A 20,371-nucleotide genomic window follows, 5' to 3' on the forward strand; every position below is an offset into this window, starting at 1 on the left:
GGGGACATCAAAGGTGATCTGTGGGGAGAATAGCGGGGGTGGGGGATTTACGCTCAACTCCACGGGTGGTTAATTCCCTTTCTCCATTTGCAGAAGAATATTCCTATGGGCCAAGCAAACGAAGCTAGGTGGGCCAGTCCAGTCTGTCATCTCGGCCCTACGCATCACATTGGTGGAGACCGCAGCTGTCCAGTTCCGATCAACGCCTCTGTGGGAGCAAGGTGATCGTAATAGTTACATCTTGGGGTAAGTAATTCGTCAGTCATAACGACATTATAAAACATGCACAATGCTTGAAGGTCCACAGACCAAAGCATAAACCTTGTTCAGAATACCGAACAGTAATTCTAGGGAAGTCGGACCGTCTCGTACACATTTAGTATAGGCCACACACATTCATGGGGAGCAAAACCATGTGTAACTTTCTGATTACTTTCAGTAATACAAGGGTTATAGACCCCGTCAGTTATGCAGTGAACCTCAGCAATAAAATCATAATAAACCAACTTGCAAATATACTTTACTTTTTTTTTTCACCCAGATAACTGGTCCCCCTATACCGGAGCTCTTACATAAGAGACATTGTTTTTCTTAAACCGACTTGTCGGTTTTCCCTGTTAATTCACTTCGATGTCAAGAACAACTTTGACGAAGACTGCAGGGGATTTGGCTACGGTGGTGGATTTCGGCGGCTATGATCCAGCGGCTGAAGCATCCACGTTGTCGGGCCATCTGGCCGGCCTTCACAGTAGGGAGAGTGGGGTCGGGGTGGCCATATTTCCGTCATGTCTCGTCTTTCCCCCCTCTTTACCCTTTAGGTCTGGTCATCTTTCCCTTTTGCTATGGAAAGGACTCCTTTTAGTTTCTGCCCCAAGTGTAGGTTCAGATACCCGTGGAAGGACTAACACAGGACGTGCAACTCCTGTCTCCCCTTAGATCACGACGAGAAGAGATGTGCAGCTTGTAAACTCCTTCGGCCTAAGACCCTTAAGGAGCGCCGTGTAAAGCGGTGGGCCGCTGGCGGAATCCTCTGTACAGCGAGGGGGCGTGACCTCTGACCGGCTCATGGAATCAGAGCTCGCCCTTGAGTACTTTAAGACGAGATAGCTGCACCATGAGGTGGATGGGGTGCGGGATTCTCTTAACACCAATCAATAAGGACAACTCAATGGTTTGGCAAAGGGGAGTCCGTTTAATGACAAGTACAAAAAACGGGGAAACGTGGAGATCAACAATGATGCGATGGCCCATCTTGCTTCAACGCCCAACAATCTTCATTCAAACAGCTATAGTTGTAGTCAAAATTCGTCATCATTGACGTGTAACACTCAAGTTTGTTATGCAATTCTATTGGATCGAAAAGGTAACTTAAGTATAGGTGCTATATCTGTATATGGTAATTGAGTGCGAGGATTGGATAACTCTTATCGGGTGGGCGTCTACTCCCTTCCCTCTACATTACTCATGCAAACATCACTAAAAGTACGACGTCTCATTGGTTCTACTACCTATAGGACCTTAGATTATTTGGCCCAATGTGATTGGGCGGGCTACAACCCCAAGCATAAATCTCCACTTTAATTAGCAGCATGCAGAATGGTCACCCAGATATAACATGCCCCAAGATTCACCCTGCCTCCCGTCCATCAATCAGTACTTTAGGGCTATGTGTCACTTAGTTGGCTGAGGTTGGCCTTGAAACTGTAGCTTCTTCTCAGGAAAAGTTATGGTATCTCCTGCTTTGGGTGACATGAGACGTTGGTACCTCTTAGCGTTTGGCTGGTCACGTGTTAGCACACCGTGAATCGGTTTCGTTTTCCTTCTATTTGTGCATTTAATTCTCTTTTTCGGCCACCACCTGCCTGGGCCCCCTTATCTCGACCTTCACGGGGCAGGCTGCTCTGCTCTTAAGTTTTGATTCTCCGAAGTTATGTCTACCTCCCTCTCTTGGTTTGATCTCGATTTCCCAGGCATGGCCTGCTCCTTGATGATGATTCCGCTGTCTCTTCTTGTTTTAGCTGGAATACGAATTCTGGCCTGTTTGAGCCTTAGTAACCTGGGTTAATTATGCTTTTGTATAAAGTGGACTCGCACTTATATAATGTGCTTCGTTGAGGTAGATATATAGTTGCCGCTTGCCGCTCTATTCTTCTACTAAGCATAGCAAGCCGCACTGTTTTCTTAGCTTCTTGCGTTACAAGCCTATGTACAGGCGTTAGCTTGTTGAATATTTTCATCCTGCTTCAAGTTTCTTTATATTTCAACATCGTCTCTTCTATGTCTGTGATATCCTTATCCATGGTGTTTTGTCTTTGTGTGTCATCTTTTGGTTGTTCTTCACCTGTACGTCTGTCTGGGCCCTTGTGATGTCATCATTCGTCTTCCATTAAGGCCTTTTGAGTTTCTTCTGGGACAGCGTTTAAACAATCTTCATTTCTTGTCATTTGCTGGTACGGTTGTCTCAATGGATACCTTACTGCCCATGGTTGTCTGGTTATTGGCGCTTCAATAGGTATTTCTCTTCTGATTGGCACTGGAAGGGGCCCTAGTGCGGCTCTGCTGGTTTATTTGCTCATCGTATGTCACATATCTCGATGTAAACGTTCCTGGTACTTCAAAATTGGCGACTGGAGTGCAGGCCATATTTGGGACCTCCTCTACACCTCTTCCCCCCCCACCACCACACCCGCTGAAAGTGACTGGGGCACCTCCGATGACCAAACATCCGTTGAGGATGTGATAGACCTCGAGGCGGACACTTCTAGGTCTGCCACGCCCGTCCCTGACCCTTCAAGGCCTGACACTAGTCTCGCTTCAGGGACAACACCTGGCGACAGGCGCATACAAGCGCATTACATTAAGCACACAGCCCCTACACCTATTTCGACGGGTACGTCGAAAAAGGTGAAAGCGCCAGCAGGGCAACCAAATTTCGGCGGATTCCTCTGATCGTTCAGATCAACAGCCTTCCCTGCATCCGCAGCAGCGTTTTGCTACTGGGCATTCCAAAACAAACAGGGGTGCTACCCCTAAATCAGGTTCACACATCAAAGCGTGAACATTCGACGCACCGGCGGTCCCAAAAGGCCTGGTAGGCCCAAAAACTCTGACTAGGCCTCAAGGCGAAAAAACATATTGCAAGGCCTTCGAACGCTGCGGTAGGCGGCAAGTCTACCGATAGACCTTTGGACCCACTAACTCACACCGATTCAGTGGTAATCGAACACAGTATCGCAAGAATTACTTTGGTGGTTGGGCTTATACCTGTTCTGCTGAAAAGCATAGGGCAGGCCGCTGACAAATCTATTGATATGCCATGGTGCCACGATTCTCGCGAAACCTATGAGGACAGTGAAGAGCCTCTTTCCAACACCCTGAGAGACAATTTTCGCCCCCAAAGGGCAGAAGACTACGTTTTTTTCCACCTGTAGGCCCTTCTGGTTCCTCTAAATGGACAAGGGAGAAATTTGAAGGGTGTATGTATCGTCTGGAAAAAAATTATCCATTTTTCTGAACATCCTTCCCCCGAAAAAGATCTAGTGGAGAACCTAACCTTCAATCTGCTTCACATTTCCAAGATCATCAGCCCCCTGTCCCTATCCATCATGAAGACATCGTTCAGATGGATACTTATCAGGACATTTACAGTGAAGATGAAGAACCCTCCTTCCTGCAGGGCTACAATGAGGATCAGGCGGATGCCACAGACAACTGGTAAGAAAACCAAGTGGGGACGGACCCATGGACGCTAGCCCCCCAAATCCCTCTACAAGATCAGGACACTGATGTATTGTGCCTGGATTCTCTTCTGTCCACCCCAGCTCGCCAGGCCTCGCCTGTAGACGACCAAATGGTCTTCAATGCCATGTTAAGGAAGGCAGCAATCCCTTTCAAATCACTACTCAAGAGGCGGTACCTGAGCAGGACTTTGTAGAAGACATTCTCAAGAAGAAACCTCCCTCAAGCCAGGCCATTCCCCTCCTTCTATTAAAAGAAGATTGGCCCCCTCCCTGGTGTCACCATCCCAGACCCGGGCAGTGAACCGAAGAGTAGAAAAATTATTTCGGCCAGCTCCTTCGGACACTCGATACATTAAAGGGCACGCCACTCCTGATTCTCTGGTAGTGACTACCACCTGGAAACGGGCAGGAGTACCCCTTGCTACGGGGGAGGCGTCTCCGGATTGAGAATCCAAGAGGTTGTATGCCTTAGGTAAGCAGATTACCTCAGCTGCCGCGTATACCACGTGAATACTATGCTGCTGGTGAGTTAAGCTGACGCTCAGTGGAACCTAGTACAGGAAGGTCTCCAGGAGGTCCCAGAACCCGTCCGGTCCAAGCTTCTTACCATTGTGGCCGAAGGCAGGCAAGTAAACCAAAATATAATAAACACTCTGGACACTGCTGAAACAGCAGGCAGGACTCTGGCCCAGGGCACTTTACTTAAGCGCCATGCTTGGCTTCGTAACTCAGGTTTTAAGCCTGAGACACAGGCCGGCCTCATCAACAAACCCATTGAAGAAACTAATCTCTTTGGGAAGGCGGTCGATGAGGCCCTAAAACAGCCAAAAAAAGAGCATGAGACTCTTAAGTCTCTACAACAAATTACTCGGAAACCTTCACCCCAAAGGGGAGGTAATTCCTGTCGGTCCTTTCGAGGGCAGTCCCATGCAAGTCAGAACTATGGCACGGGAAACTTTAATGCTGGACAAACATCAGTAATCCCCCCCACTACCCACCAAGGGGTCAGCGAAGCGGCAGAGGCCCCAATCCTAGAGGATCCGCAGCCTCTGGTCAAAAATGACTATAAGATCCAGGTCCCCTCCCTTGTCACCCTGGTCGGGGGCGCTTAACATCTTTCCTCACAGCATGGGAGGGGATAACTTCATACCAGTGGGTCATAAAGACGGTCGCCCACGGGTACTGCGTGGAATTTGCCCGACCGCCACAATTCAGACCACCGCGCTCACAGCGCCTCTCACTGGACCATCTGGAGATCCTGAATCAAGAGGTGGAAGTGCTGCTGGGAAAGCCGTCCCTATTCTTCAGGTAAACAAGGGTATTTATTCAGTGTACTTCCTTGTACCCAAAAATTACCTCACCATGCGCCCTGTTCTAGACTTGCATCCAGCAAACAAGTTCATAAAACCTCAAAAGTTTTGCATGGTAACGCTACAGGAGGTGATCCCACTGTGGAAACGGGACTACATGGCAACATTGGACATGAAAGATGCATGCTTTCATATTTCAATGTTGCCAGTACACAGGAAATATCCAAGGTTCATGATAGAGGACAGGCATTACCAATTCAAAGTGCTCCCCTTCAGCATCGCCTCGCCGCCAAGGGTGTTTACCAAGGTCCTGGCAGTGGCTGCAGCACACCTCCGCAGACTCTGTCCCAGTTTACCCATACCTCGATGACTGGCTCATAACAGGGGACTCCTACGACGCATGTTTTTTTTAACACCCAAAAGACAGTAGACCTTGTGTACAGTAATTGAGAAAAAATCCAGTTTATTCCCCCGTCAAATAAAACAATTTTTGGGAGCTCTAAACTGGACAAAAGACGGTCTCGTCTTCCCCTCCGAGACGGTTCAGAACATGCTTTTTCAGATCCCTCATTCTGTAGCCAGTCGGGAGGTGACGGTGTGCAAAGCAATGCGTTTGCTAGGAATGATGGCGTCATGCATATACTTGGCTCCCCACGCGCGTCTGCGCATACGTCCCATGCAAGAGTGGCTCAACAGCCAGTGTTGTCAGGCCAGCGGACAATGGGAAGAACTGGTAGTTGTCTCGCCAGTCCTCGTTCTCTCTCTGCATTGGTGGTCAAGGGAAAACCCTCTGAAGGGTAAAACCTTCATCACCCCTGCAGTGGAAGCCACTCTCACGACAGACTCATCTCTCACGGGGTGGGGCGCTCACCTGCTTCAGCAGACAGCGCATGGCGTTTGGTCTCCACAAGTAGCATCCAACCATATAAATTTACTGGAGCTATTAGCAGTGTTCAAGGCATTAAAGGTCTTTCAGATGCAACTACAAGGGAAGACAGTACTGATTCTAACGGACGGCACTACAGCCATGTATTACCTGAACAAACGGGGTGGCACACACTCTCCAGGGCTATCCAAGCTGTTCCAAAACATTTAGATGTGGGCTTTCAAGCACAAGATGTTTGTTGTCCCAACATGTTCCAGGGCAACTCAATCTTCTGGCAGACTTACTCTGCAGAGATTTCCCTCTTCCCAAAGAATACGAATGGCGTCTGCACGAAGACATCATGTCCAACGTCTTTGCAGAATGGGGCTTCCCAGAGATTGACCTGTTCGCAGCTAACGCCCAATGCCAAGACTACGCCTCCAGGTACCTCCAAAACCGCTCCGAGGGGGAACTGTCTCTGGATAACATGGTCAGGGAAATTTGTCTACGCTTTCCCCCCCGACTCCCCTTCTCAACAAGTTACCATGATAGTGGTGGCCCCCATGTGGGCCGCCAACCGTAGTTCGCTCATCTAATGGAAATGTCCCTCTCCCCACCACTAAAACTACCCTGCCCGTACAACATGTTGTCTCAGGACAGGGGGAGACCCTACACCCATGCCCACAAACTCTGCACTTAGCAGTTTGGCTCCTGAGGTCATAGAGTTTGGACACCTTCAGCTCCCTCAGAGGTGCATGGACATACTCAGGGAAGCTAGACAACCTAACACACGATAGTGCTATGCCAGCAAATGGAAACGTTTTGACATCTGGTGTAATTCCAAGGGTGTCAATCCCATCGATTGCTCACCCACACACATTGTGCTGTACCTAACCCATCTGTTGGACACTGGGTTGGTCTTCAATTCCCTAAAGGTTCATATGGCTGCTCTTTCAGCCTACACCAGATCACAACAAAAGGTGTTGTGGTGGAAGATACCGGTGATTAAGGCCTTTATGGAAGGGGTTAAGAGGAGTAATCCTCCCATTTCTCACGCAGCTCCTGGATGGGATCTAAATGTGGTTTTGACCAGGCTCATCGGAGCTCCCTTTGAGCCTATGCATAAAGCAAGTCTAAAAGACCTTACTTACAAGACGGCCTTCCTAGTGGCTATCACTTTTATCAGAAGGGTTAGCGATCTACAGGCCCTTTCTGTTCTAGACACCTTTGTGACAGTCCACAGGGATAAGGTAGTTCTGTGCACTCATCACAGATTTGGACCCAAATTCTTCTCGAAGTTCCATGTGAACCAATCGATTGAACTACCTACCTTTTTCCAGAATCCCATTAGCATGGCCGAAAGAAGCCTATACACACTAGATGTGCGCAAGCAGTCACGTTCTACCTGGAAAGAACTAATCCACTGAGAAAAACAAACCAGTTTTTCGTTTCAGTGGCAGCTGGTAGAGAAAGGGATCCTGTCTCTAAATAGGCTATCTCAAGGTGGATTGTCAAATGCATCACCCAATGTTACGCTCTTGCTAAGAGAGAACTGCCCTTCAAGCCTAGTGCACACTCTACTCAGGGCACTGGGGCTTCCATAGCATTCATTGCATATGTTCCCCTAGAGTCCATTTGCAAAGCGGCAACCTGGAGTTCTGTACACACCTTTACAAAACATTATTGCCTAGACACCTATTCTAGGTCTGATTCTCAGGTGGGACGAGCAGTACTAAGATATGTTTTCTCTACTGTTCCTTCTCACAACCCACCTCCAACTCTGGGTACTGCTCGCTAGTCTATGCGAAGCATGTGATTCTAAGCAGATTAACAAACATCAGAAGACATGCATTACTTACCGTAATAGCATTTCTGATGATTGTATCTGCTTAGATTCGCATGCGCCCTCTCTGCCTCCCCCGCTCGGGGGGAAGGAACATGGACATCTTACTACTTTCTCTCTTTATAGAAATGAAATATTTTATTATATAGCGCTCGTACACAAGTGTTTCAGGGTGCGACCAGGCAAAAAGGGAGGGGAATAAGGGAGAGAAAAAAAACAGGAAAAATCAGTGATCTTACTAGGCCCAGTGACATTTAAGAAAGCGCAAGTGCATAGGAAACGAAAATAGGGGGGGGGGGGCGGGCGGTGGGTGGGTGGAAAGTGCGAAGCAGAGGCGAGAAAACATAAATATTAAATATAGGCTTTAAACCATGGTAGTGCAGCCAGCAAGTGGCAGGTGAAAGTTAGTCAGAAAGGTATATCTGATAAGTGCAGAAGAAACTTGGGAGGGGGACTGTATGGGTACAGATACAGAACCCTAGTGCAGATGGTGGCCTGGAGGCAGGGCAGGAGGGTGGCAGGGTGAGCAGGTACCTGGGCCCGAAAGAACAGAGGGTGGCCAGGTGCACAATGCCATGAGAAGAAGCAGATCAACAGGGTAGAAGGGGGGCAAAGGCAGAGGCAAAGAGGAAGGTCTTGAGAAGTTTCCGGAACTGAAGATGTTTTTCCTCAAGTTTCAAGGTGGCTGGGAGGCTGTTCCAAAGGGAGGCACCAGCCGAAGACAGGGATCTACCCCCAGCTCGTTTTTTTGCAAAACGACTAACCCTGAGGGAGTTAGAAGTAGAGGAGCGAAGGGCTCGAGAGGGGAGGTATTTACGGAGGGATAGTTGAAGGTATATTGGACCCAGGCCCCAGAAAGCCTTGTGGAGAATGCAGAGGGTTTTAAATTTAATCCTTGCATCCACTGGGAGCCAATGAAGGGATTTCAAGGCTGGAGAGATACGATCCCAGGGCTTGAGGCCAAGGACAAGTCTTGCAGTCCTGTTCTGGATTAATTGTAGAGGGCGGAGAATGGTGGCAGGTAGATTTAGGAAGAGGCTGTTGGTAATCCAGTCTGGAAAGAACCAGAGCTTGGGGAAACTGAGCTTTTGAGGGAAGGAGAGGAAAGGTAGAGTACCTCTAAGGAGCTGAAGTAAAAAGTTAGAATTTTTGGAGACATCAGAGTGAGTATGTACTCACTCACTATAGCCTTGGGCTCCCTCATGGCAGAAAAAGTACAATCGGAGGGACCTTTGCGCGTGAGGGATTTTGGGTACACTACACGTCACGATAGGAATAGTGTTACAGACACGCCTATGCCGATGTCCCCTTTCGGTCCCTGAAAGACTAGATGCAATACTCCGCGGTTACCACTGGATGTGGGACCATATGCACAGCATGTGAATCTAAGCAGATAAAATCATCAGAAATGCTTTTACGGTAAGTAATGCATGTCATTACCGTTTGGTGTAATTTACAGTTGCTTTTTAGCTCAGTGCAACACGGACTAAGATAAGCGAGAACTCTTTACACCAATTTATGATTGCACCAAGCAGACCAAGGTCTGCTACAGCTACAGAACATATTTTAAGAATGGCAGGTAATACCTAATGATGTAATATACTATTAAAATTGCTTTCCGGATCAGTGGAATACAGACTGAGGTAAGCCATAACTCTAACTTATTTTAGGATGGCACACAGCTAACTCAAAGTAAAACCTATTAATTTAAGTATAACCTAAGGCAGACTTACCTTAGACAGGCTAATAGCAAATCCGGGGAAGCAATATATAGGCCTGGCCGGAAGGCCGGGGCCACGCGGTCAACAGCGTTGACGATGCACCGTCACTGCAAGCAGTAGGCGCCTTGGCGTCAGGGTCCACAGGTAGCCATCGAAGATGAGTCGAAGACTAAACGCATAAGGTGACCAACTAGTTGGACAGAAAAAACAATCGGAGGAACAGCGACACGTGAGGGATTTTGGGTACACTACATGTCATGTTGGGGATAGTGTTAGACATGCACATGTCTGTCCCCTTTCGATCCTCGTAAGAAAGATGCAATACTCCGCAATTACCACTAGATGTCGGACTATATGCACAGCATGTGAATCTAAGCAGATACGATCATCAGAAATGCTATTTCGGTATGTAATGCATGTCATATCCCTACAGGAATAGTCCAGTGAAGCCAACAGCATTACTTTTGGCGGAAGAGGAACAATCAATTCACAGTTGAGTAAAAAAACCTTACTTCTGTGGAGTAGGCTGTGATTCCTTGGAGCTCCCTGATCCGACTTATTGATTCGAAGCAAAACGCATGTTTTGACGGCTGATTCCAGCGGAAAAAAGATACTGCATCTGGATGAATACTTCAGGCAGCAGATGAGCGTATCGGCGGGAGAAAGCGGACACAGCAGATGGAATTAGGCCACTTTGTGTCCTGATCCGGGAGCGGTGCAATTGATACTAAGATGGCGGCTGGCCAACACAAAGGGACCCCCAGCGGCACTTGAAATCGGGTGCCAGGCGGGCAGTGAATGGACTGCAGGCGTGCAGCTGCGGATGGAACAGTGAGCGGCCGACTACCGGAGAGAAGCCCATGTATAGCCCGAGAGGATGTACACAGCGTTGGGCCACCGGGCCATGAGATAGGCGGCACGTCCTTGGTGCTCCCACTGGACCAGGACGATGTATGCACGAAACGGACAAGAAGAATGACAGCGTTCCCACAATAGGTTGGAAGCGGCGAGCACGCAGGGATTACATCCCGAAGCCGCTCCAAGGAGTGGATGAGCAAATACAGACACAATAAGTGGCACCGAGACCTGTACCGCCTGAAACAAAATGGCGACTGATCCTGAACAAAGGATTACACTGGTGGACCGTGAAGCGGCCTTGTAAGGGTTGGGACGCAGCAAATGAGTATATGCATCTTGTATGTACCATCGGCCTCTGATAGGTGCAGAGACCAGGAAGAAGCATTGAAGACGCATAAGACAGCACCCTGCTAAGGGGCACGGACACTGAAGTGGAAAGTTACAATCCACCCGAATAACAACTTCATGTGTAACAATTGGTGTAGGTTGATATACAGAGACCCCAACAACTAAGCGGCACCGGGCCGGAGCCAGACACGTGGGCAAGGTTGCATCATGTTGGTGAAAAGTCTGAGAACCAAGACCAAACAACCCACAATGGAGGTCTTCGCGAAAGCGCAGAGGACCCCCACAACATCGGAGTGGAGCGCGTCCGAGACCACTGCTGAAGAAGCTCCAGAAGGAGAAAAGCACCAAATCCTGGAGACTATATCGGAGCTGAGCACCAAGTGGGGCGTGGCAATGGCAGACTTACGGACAGCCCTGGAGGGCAAAATAGATGCGGTCGGGACTGAACTTACCCTGTTACGGCAAGATGTCAGGGAGCTGGCGGAGAGAACAAGTGGGCTGGAGACTGCCGTAAAGGCCAATACTGATGTCAGCACAAATAATGCAAAGGAAGTTCATGTGCTCAAACAGCAGGTTGCTAACCTCGAAAATCGGGTGGAAGAAGCGGAGGGAAGAGCGAGGAGAAATAACATACGGGTGGTCGGCCTGCCAGAGGGGGAGGAGGGCCAAGACCCTACAAACTACGTGGAAAACATAATCCTACAAGAAATGGGAGCAGATAAGCTTTCGCAGGGATTCACGGTGGAGCGGGAGCTCCGAGCCTTGATGTGGAAACCACGACCTGGGGCTCCGCCGAGACCTATCTTGAACTGTAGAGATGGGGAGAAGATCCTGGAATATTTCTGTAAAGGTGGGACAATACAGAAAGCATCTGCCAACATTACAGTATATCCGGATTATACGATGCGGGTGCAGAGACTGAGATACAGCTACGTGGCCGTCAAGAGGAGGCTGCGAGCAGCAGGCATCAAGTACATGCTCCTGTACCCGGCAAAGCTGAAGGTGCTACATAAGAGCAGAGCGCTCTTCTTTGACACTCCCGAGGAGGTGGTAACGTGGCTGGATCTGCAAGGGTGCCGGGAACAAGAAGTGGGCCGTGACCGGCAGGAACAGGACGGCTGAAGAACTGGTGCCACGGACATTTGGGGTACCGGATTATACCGGGAAGCGAGACTGGTTGAACACTGGATAGCATTCGGGCCTTGTGCCCGTCATGGACTGGAATATAGTAGGTAAATTGTAATTGGAAACTGCAGAGGGTTAACACAATGCGTAATAAATTTGGAAATAGGAGGAATAGGATGGAAGCAACCCACCCCCGAAATACTAATAGTTAAGTGGACATTAGGGCGACTTTACCCTACTGAGCCCTGAGCATAAGTTTGTGCTGGACGGGGCTAGATGTGGGGGTGCCTGAGATCCAGGGATGGAGCTGGGCAACAGTTGGAGGGGGCGTTGTTGGCGAAGGGTTGGGTGGGGGGAGGGAAGGGAGGTGGGAAGTCTGGGGTGTACATAGTTTTGGGGAGTTTAAGTTTAAACACGAGCCTACATGGAAGAGCTGAAGGATTGTATCTGCATAGCATGACCGGGAGGGTTCGGTTGGAAATGAGGGAGGAAGATATCCGAGTGCTATGGGAGATCTCAGGATAGTGACGTGGAATGTCAGGGGACTTAACAGTTCTATGAAGAGGAATAAGGTCATGCTGTATTTGAAAAGGCAAAAAGATAGATGTTGCATTGATACAGGAGACGCATTTGACGCGGGAGAAGCTGGAGCTAGTTGGGGAAAAAATGGAAAGGGATTGTGGTGGGTTCGTCGTACTCTGCTTACGCTAGGGGAGTGCTTGTCTGGGTGGCGCCTCATGTCCTGTTTCAGCTACTACAGGAAGTGGCTGAGACTGACAGGAGGATGGTTATATTGAGAGGGCTGTTGGAGAATAAAGAGGTATGCATTGTGAATACGTACGCCCCCAACCATAACACGGCGGCATACTTCAGGACTTTGTGCACCAACCTTAGTATATGTGTGGGAAGTGTGGTTCTTTGGGGCGGGGATTTCAATTGTGTAATGAACCCCCAAGGTGGATAGATCTGATAGCAGGATTGACAGGCCCACCCCAGCGGCCAAAGCATTGCAGGTGTTACTAGATGATTTCGGCTTGGTAGATGTATGGAGAACAAAACATCCCAATGATAGGCAATATTCGCATTATTCTGCCCCGCAGCAGCTACACACGAGATTGGACTGTGTTTTTGCCACGCCGGATGTAATTGCGGAGAGCATTCAAATAGAATACAAGACGAGGGTCCTCTCAGATCACTTGCCCCTGGTCTTCGGATGGCAATACTGCCCCCTGAGGGCGCGGATTCTGACATGGTGCCTCCGGGCGGAGGCACTCAAAGACCCGGTCTTTCGTGAGGACATAAGAGATGAGATTGTTAACTATTTTAAAACTAATACTGGTAGTGTTGACTCGGTGGGTACACTATGGGAAGCTTTTAAGGTGGTGATGCGGGGGGCAGCCATAGCTAAGTCAAAGAGCCTGCAAGGTGGGGTACTGGCTGACCTACAAAGAGTTGAAGATGAACTAGAAAGAATATTAGAAAGTGGCAGTGTGGACACTGAGCTAGTACTTAAACTACAACAGCAATGTGCGGAACACTGGGAAAGGCTCTGTAACCTCAATAAAAAGTATGTAGAAAGACAGCACGCGGGAGGAGATAAAACGGGTAGGCTTTTAGCGTGGCTGTACAAGAGCGAGACCCTTAGACCCCCGATTAGGACAATAACTAGAGAAGATGGCGATGTAGTAGACACTCAAGAAGGAGTCAACAAGGAATTTGCGGATTATAGGGTGCTATACGGGGACAAGGAGGGGAGTAGTCGAGAGGAGATAACCGAAACACTAGAAGATATAGGACTACCTAAGATAAGTGATGAGGAGAGAGAAGAGCTTGATGTGCCAATTACCCTGGGGGAGTTGGAGGAGGTTGTGAGGCAGTTGCCCACCAGTAAGACCCCAGGAGCAGATGGGTTTCCTAGCGAATTTTATAAAGTATATAGAGGAAGCGCTCCTCCCAATGCTAGACATGCTTAACGAAGCGTTTGAGATGGGGAGGTTGCCGAAGTCACTCAGAGAAGCGATCATAATACCGCTCCCTAAACCCAACAAACCGGGGTGTAGCTGTAGCTCCTACAGGCCTTTCTCGATGCTGAACCAGGACAGCAAGATACTGACGGCTGTCCTGGCAAACAGATTGCAGAGAGTAATTAGCCCGTTTGATCCGGGTGGATTAATTTACTATGTCCCGAATAGGAATATAACCCATAATCATAGGAGACCCCACTGTGTGATTGAATGGGCGGATAGAAATGAAGGCGAAATGGCGATTGTATCCCTAGACGCAGTAAAAGCTTTTGACTCAGTTAAGTGGCCATGGCTGCTGGTGGCCCTGGGAGGTTATGGAGTAGGGCCGGGTTATATTAGGTGGGCGAAAATGCTATACAGTGAGCCGTTAGCCAGTATTCGAACGGGATCAGTGATATCCGAGAGATGGCAGCTTAGTAGAGGTACCAGGCAGGGGTGCCCCTGGTCCCCGATGCTTTACATCCTAGCCCTGGAGCCACTAGCGATATACCTCAGGCAACAATACGATACGATAAGATAGGTATTGAGGTTGGGGAGGAGCGGCATCTAATATCCTTATATGCGGATGATTTATTACTATACTTGAAATACCCGGAAGAGAATCTTCAATATATCCTTGAAGTGATGGAGAAATTCGTGGGGTTGTCCGGCATAGCGGTAAATCCTCAAAAATCTAGTATATTCCTGCTAGGTAGCTATGAGGGGACCCCGGAGGAAAGGTTGCCGGTGTTACAGATACCATGGGTGATTGGTTCTTTCCGTTACCTTGGCATAGATGTGTATCACACCGCAGAAGAGGAACATAAGCACAACACCGAGGTAGCTGTTGAGAAAATCTGGAAATGCATGACGTTTTGGGAGAAGTTGCCCCTCGCTATGATGGGACGGGGGGCAATGCTTAAGATGGTGGTCCTACCTAGGCTTTTACATTATTTTTGTAATATCCCACATATGATACCCAGGAAGTTCTTTGCTAAACTGAATAGTGTGTGCAGGGACTTCCTATGGCATGGTACCCGGAATAGAGTAGCGTTATGGAAGTTGCAGAACCTCTACGAAAAGGGGGTATCAGGCTGCCCAATTTTGAGGTCTACTATATAGCAAGTCAATTACAATATGTGGCCAATTGGCTCTCCGACGAAGTGACCCCTGAACATAGGTTGTTTGGGCGGGTTTGTACCCCATTTTACTTAAGGGAAATGATATGGTTGCCTGAGACAGATATGAAGGAGCGCCCTAGGATGATGATGTTGGGGTGGAAAATGTGGCGTCGAGCGTGTCGGATGATGGAGGACCCATTCCCGTGCTCCCCGCAAGTACCGCTGGTCGCTTTAGCAGGAGGGGACAAGCAGCTGAGGGTGATTATCAGAACCTACTGGGAATCGGTGGGGCTGGTAACGTTAGGGCACATCTAGCAAGAGGGGACCATTAGAGATTTCGAAGAACTTGGGGGGGATTACATACTGGCCAATCTGTTACATACCATAGGATGGTTCCGAAAATTCGGAAAACGTGACCTGAAACAGTGTTGGCAGAGGAACCAGATGCTACTGTGGGGGCAATATATGACATATCGGAAGGGGGGCCTGATATTTCTAGATTGTATGAGATGGTAATGACCAAGGTGGGGAAGGAATTGACACATTGGAGACTTGATTGGGAGGAGGAGGTGGGGGCCCCAATGGGAGATGGGATGTGGGAACGCGCCCTGGGATATCACAAAAAAGTGTCACGAAACGCCAGACTTGAACAAATACAGCTGTACATAATGCATAGAGCATATATGACCCCTCTGAGGATATCCAAGTTCTGAAACGCTGGGCGACAGGCGTGCCCTAAGTGCGACATGGAAAATTCTGACATGACGCACATGTTTTGGTCATGCCCAGTAATCGAATGTTTCTGGGGTGAAGTGGCACAAATTAATGACAAAAGGAGTCACGCTTGTCATAGATACGGCCTGGGCCTGCTTGCTGGGAGAGTTCCCCAGACCACGGAAACTTAAACATGTTGAGAAACTTGGCATACGTGTTAGCAAAACGGAGGATCGCCATGGGATGGAAGAAGTGCCACAAGCCACGGGTGGAGGTATGGTGGAAGGAGTTACAGAAATGGGCGGAGGCCGAAACGGTAGTATGGCAGGAGGCGAGCAGCATGAGTGGGGAGGAAGAAGTAGGTACCTTGATGGCATGGAAATTATTAATAGCGAAACTGTTCGGATCTATATCGAATCGGATGATAGTGAGACCCGGTCACATGTAGCAGATGTTGAACGCGAAGTATAAATAGGCTCATAATGGAGGGTGGGACCTGGGAAGCAGTGGCAAAATGGAAATACAAATGGTGTTTAATTAAATTGTTGTAAACTACACTGCGTGTTGGGATTGTTTGTATTGTTTGGTTTGAATAAAATTAATAAAAAATAACCTTACTTCTACTTTTAGAATGGCACAACACACATTCAAGGTCAGTAAGTGTTCGAGAGAATGTTCAGTTTCTGTGATAATTCCCTTTAACCTTAGACTCCCAGCCCTTTGCTTGAAACTAGGACCTTTTTGATTTTAACCTCCTGAGTGAGTGGACCTTTTTGCCACCCACTCATGCCTTTCTCCCTTATGTTTTAATGGAGTCTGGTAAACTCCATAGGCATCTGCTATTTATCTAGTGACGCACAGCGCCCTTTGTGCAGTGCCACGGAGGAGTGCCTTGGATGACTCCTAAATGTGTAAATGCATGCTCTTGTGTGAACTACAATTCCCAAGAATAGTAGGGCAACTGTCTTTTTTTCCTTTGTGGGTCCAGCACACACACCAGGTTATGTGGAGTGCAGGGGGGTTAAATAGTAACTCCTTATCCCACTTCTCATGTAACGTTTTGTTACATTAACTATCTTGAATGGCTGGTGGCAGTGGTTACTTTTTACTACCTTTTGTGCAATGTATCTGCAGGCTGATTTCTCAGTTGCAATACAGCACCCATGGGTGACCATTTTACCAAAATGGCCTGTGTTCTTTTTTTTCACCATTTCTTCTTTGTTAGTTCCTTCTAGGCTTTTACTCTGTTTAGATCAGGTTTGAGTCATTGTGTTTTGCCTTTGGCGGGCTTCAGACCTGAAGCCCGCCCAGGCTCCTTTGTGTCTGGTAATGCAGGAAGTGAGGGAGGAGCATGCAACTTCACTGGCCTTTGTAGGCATGCCTGGCTGAAACCAGTTCCAACTGGGCAGGAGGCAGTCCTAGAGGATGCCCCCCCTATGTGATTGACAGCTTAGTGCTGTGAATGAATGAGATTTTGCATATAAGGTGAGGGTTTTGGGGGCTACATGCAGAGTCGACCACTCGAACATTAAATCTGAAAATGACGCAGATAGACGCAAAGCAGCACCTTCCATGACCTCGAAAGCACCGGTGAAATCTTGCAGCTGTGCTCACCCTGTTTTATCGACAGGGAAGGTCTGTCAAGGACGACTTCCTCCCTTAGGCCGGTGGGACCAACTAGCCCAAGACCTGCTTTGTTCTGGGCCAAACCCTGTGTTGCTGCAACCTTCCTGGGCGGCAATTCCCCAATACCCTGGGTACCTGAACCACCAATGAGTGCAACGTCTTCCAAAGGACTAATCCAGCTGAAACTTCGCAGGCATCCGTGCGAGTCTGCAGAAGCAGGAATCTTCCTCCAGGGTCCCCTCAGAGTTCAGGACTGAGGAGATTCGAACCGCTGATATTCGTTCATCTTTGGTGCTAAGAAAAAGGCGCCAAAACCACAAAGAGCCGCTGAAATGGGTGGAATCCATTGCTGCAGAGTCCCTCTGGCGAGTGCGAGTGCTGCTGCAGAAGCCCGCCAGACGTCCTCCCTTTCATCACCATGACCAAGGTCCAGGAACCACGGCCTGCATCAAGAAGGGAAGTCAGCTGGAAAATCTGCTTCAATTCTAAGGTACTTTGGGTTTAACCACCTTTAGCCGAATCTAGTTCTTCTTAGCTTGGGAAGTACTTCTTTTCTATCCCTTTAAATTACTTCAATTCACTTGTGCTGGCCAAACAGCCTGTGCACATGAGGTAGGCTCTCTTGATCTCCTGGAATGTTCTTCAAAGAAAGATTGCATTAGAACTAGAACTGTCCTATTGACTTTGGCTGTTCAGGCTTTGGCAGTGCTTGCTCCCTATAAAGGTTTTACAATGTTCTTTACACTTTTTGCTAGGGGAAAACACTTCCTACATCCGCCTGGGAGAAAAGACTGTTACCGTGCTTCAGTGTTTTCCCTCCCAACTGCGTTATTGCTGCTTTTATAACTTTAATCTGAAATTCTACTTGATGTTACTATCTGCTGCAAATTTAGTGTGATTGCTTTGTGTATAAATCATTTATAATGATTTAATTTAACTTTTGGGTGGGTTTGTTGAATACTTGTATTTACTGATTTCATTGTACTGCTCTCCAGCTCACTGTACCCCTTCATAGATTACCCTGGCTGCTCAGCCACTCTACAGACTTGTGTAATACAGGCCTATGTTACTAATACCAAGCGGATATGTCTTCTAAAGTCCCACACCATTTGGACTTTACAAAATCTTACCTAACAGTAATAACTTTAGCAACTGTTCACTCTACAAGTTAGTTACCAACCAACTTTCACAAGTAGGTACTTCTAAACCTACTTTTCAAGACAGAATCATGTACTTATCCAGTCCTTCCCTATTGATTATCCCGAGGGGACCTGGCAAAACTGCATCTGGGCGCTGATGTAATTTTTGATTCAGAAAGAACATAAACCGTTTTCTTTAAAATTACCAGGAATTTTCATTTGAACAAAAAGGTTTCTGGAAATTTTGCGAAAGCTGGATAAAGATTGAATTTCACGCAGTAATTGTGGGAGGGAGTTCCAGATACGAGGGCCCAGAAAAGTGAAGTCTGTCCCCCCCCTCCCCCACATCGATTTTTGGGAGGAAGGCACTATTAAGTCACTGTGCGTTTGATCGTAGAGTACGACTTGGATGGTAGGGTAGAATCTTGGAGGTCAGATTCAAAGCTGCCAGCCTGTGACCACATTAGATCTTGAACACTCTCTGCTGTTGTAACGACAGCCAATGTAGACTTCGTTGGAATTCTGAGATGGAGGCTTTCCGTGGTAGAGAAAAGATAATGGGCCTCATTACACGGTAGGCGCTAAAAAATGTGATTTACCGTCATGGCGCCATTAGCGTGTCCGCCATCGTAGGAGACCGCTAATAGCGTCACATTACGAGTTAGCGGACACGCGCATAGGGCCATGACGGTAAATGACCCCACCGCCATGGCGGAAAAGCACCTTACCGGCTCCGACCAAAGTGCTGATAGCACCTCCGCCCTCATGCTGCACGCTATTAGCGGTCACTGCTGTTAGCGGTCACTGCTGTTAGCGGTCACTGCTATTAGCGGTCACCGTAAAACACCGGAACCGGAAATAGCGTCATCGCACCGGAACGGGAAAGAGCCCGGCGGCCATCTTTAAAAACACAATCCATTGCCATCCCCTGCACTCAGGACCTGCAGCAACACCACGACTGGCAAAACCACATCCCAGAAGAACAAACAATGCCCAAGGCCCTAAAGAAAGCCGATGCGCGCCAGCGCAAAGAACGCTTCTCAAACGAGGAATTGAAAATGCTGGCAGACACCCTGGCTGCAAATGCAGAGGTAGTGTTCGCTAGCGACATGCGGCGCCCGGCACTCCTGAGAAAAAAGGAAATCTGGGCTGAGGTGGCGCAGAAAGTCAGTGCGGTGGGCTCCACCCCCCGCACCGTAAAGGACGTGCGCAAGCGGTGGGATGATCTGCGCCTCCGTGTACGCAGCATTTTATCGGCCAACAGGAATCTGGCCATGGGCACAGGAGGCGGAGGTGGATCCCCGATGAAGATGCAGGAGTGGGAGGAGACATGTGCCAGCACCATTGGCATAGAATCCATCGAGGGAGTGGGCCGAATGGAGTGTGGTGTGGCAACAACGTCAGACGGAGGTGAGTGACCACGCAAGACACAGCAATGCCAAGCATGAGTCCCTCCCCTAAATGTGAATTGGGAATCAGCTAATGGATGGGGTCATCACACACACATGTACACAACCCTGCATATATGCCCTGCACATCCCCACACAACCACATGCATGCAGCACCTCACACACGTGTCACCCTGACACATGTCCGGATGACCCACCCATCTGGCCAACAACCTGCAGGCCCAAAGTAGATGTCCAAATCCAAAGAACTGCAGCAACAACAACATATGCATGATGCACGTTGACCCATCACTGATGTTATCCCTGTCTTGCTCCCCCACAGGGTCACAATCTGACAGTGAGGAGCTGGACGCTGCAACGCAGGCCCCACCACCCAAAAAGCAGGCCAAGGGAAAGGATGCAGGCACCAGGCCCAGTACATCGAGGGGCACTGGGATATCTGGAGTGGCCCAGCGTACAAAAGCCACCCACGCAACGACCACACCAAGGGTCGAAATGCCATCCGACACTGTGGCAGCACCCCCACCACCCACCCCCACCACTCAGGAG

The sequence above is a fragment of the Ambystoma mexicanum genome, chromosome 3q (assembly GCF_040938575.1).
Source record: "Ambystoma mexicanum isolate Mex_15411 chromosome 3q, UKY_AmexF1_1, whole genome shotgun sequence".
Taxonomy (NCBI): domain Eukaryota; kingdom Metazoa; phylum Chordata; class Amphibia; order Caudata; family Ambystomatidae; genus Ambystoma; species Ambystoma mexicanum.